We start from the raw sequence: 1,191 nt of genomic DNA on the forward strand, positions 1-1,191 counted from the left end.
TCAAACACCTTTTGAAAGTTTGCATACACCACATTGATCGCATTGCCCTCAGCAACCCTCTCCGTTACCTCATCAAAAACTCTATCAAGTTAGTTCAATTCGATTTGCCTTTTACAAAAGTCCAAATTTAGACAAGGAGCTCGAGCCTCATTGATTGAGGCTGCGAACTTCCCACGAACAGGGATGGGATTCCAGGTGCCTTCTCTTTGTTTCCCCAAAAGTTCCAAACGAAAGGGACAAAAGTTGAGGTTCCACCGAGATTTGAACTCGGATCGCTAGATTCAAAGTCCAAGGTGCTCACCATTACACCATGGAACCCATTCATTAAAACAAGCGGCCCCCCTCCCTTCAAAGATACTTGGCTCCTTTATCAGCATCGCAATGGCGCTGCATCAGTGACTGCACGAGGCGACTTGCAAACCTCTGCCATCAGCAAAACTGCAAGCACTGGTCAATCCCAAACTGCCACTTTGACCCTTTCACATCCACACTTTCAGCTTCCCCACTTTCCCCTCTGATAAGTAGAGATGCTTAGCCAATCACACAGCTACTGTCAAATGCTTTTTGAACCGCATTCTCAACCTGTCTCGCTACATTCAACGATTTGTGCACATCGACCCCAGATCTCTCTATTCCTTTACCTCTTTTCGAATTGAGCCCTCGAATTTATATTGCTTCTCCTCGTTCTTCCTACCGAGATGTATGACCTTTCATTTTTCTGCGTTAAATTTCCATATCCTCTTGAAGTCTATCACTACCCTACTCACTGTTCACTATACTTCCAAGGTTTGTGTCATCTGCAAATTTGGAAATTGTATCAAAAAGGGCAGTGGTGCGAGTACCGACCTGTGGGGAACTTTACTGTGCAACTCCCTCCAATCCGAAAAACAACCGTTCATCACTCCTTTCTGGTTCCTGTTACTGAGGCAATTTTGTATCCATGTTGCTACTGCTCCTTTTATTCTATGGCTATCAACCTTGATGACAAGGCTATCATAAGGCACTTTATCAAATGCCGTTTGAAAGTTTATATACACCACATCAATCGCATTGCCCTCATCAACCCTCTCCGTTACCTCATCAAAAACTCTACCAAGTTAGTTCAATACGATTTGCCTTTAACAATAGGCCAAATTTATACCAGGAGCTCGAGCCTCATTGATTGAGGCTGAGAACTGCCCAGGAACAGGG

At 44.3% G+C, this 1,191-nt stretch overlaps 1 non-coding gene across 1 annotated transcript; it reads right to left on the minus strand.

Moving 5' to 3' along the window:
* Positions 1 to 246: 246 nt before the first annotated feature.
* Positions 247 to 318, minus strand: trnaq-uug (transfer RNA glutamine (anticodon UUG)). Its single transcript has one exon. It is a non-coding gene; the product is annotated as a tRNA-Gln (tRNA).
* Between the last annotated feature and the right edge of the window lie 873 nt (positions 319 to 1,191).

The sequence above is a fragment of the Heptranchias perlo genome, chromosome 35 (assembly GCF_035084215.1).
Source record: "Heptranchias perlo isolate sHepPer1 chromosome 35, sHepPer1.hap1, whole genome shotgun sequence".
NCBI classification, from domain to species: domain Eukaryota; kingdom Metazoa; phylum Chordata; class Chondrichthyes; order Hexanchiformes; family Hexanchidae; genus Heptranchias; species Heptranchias perlo.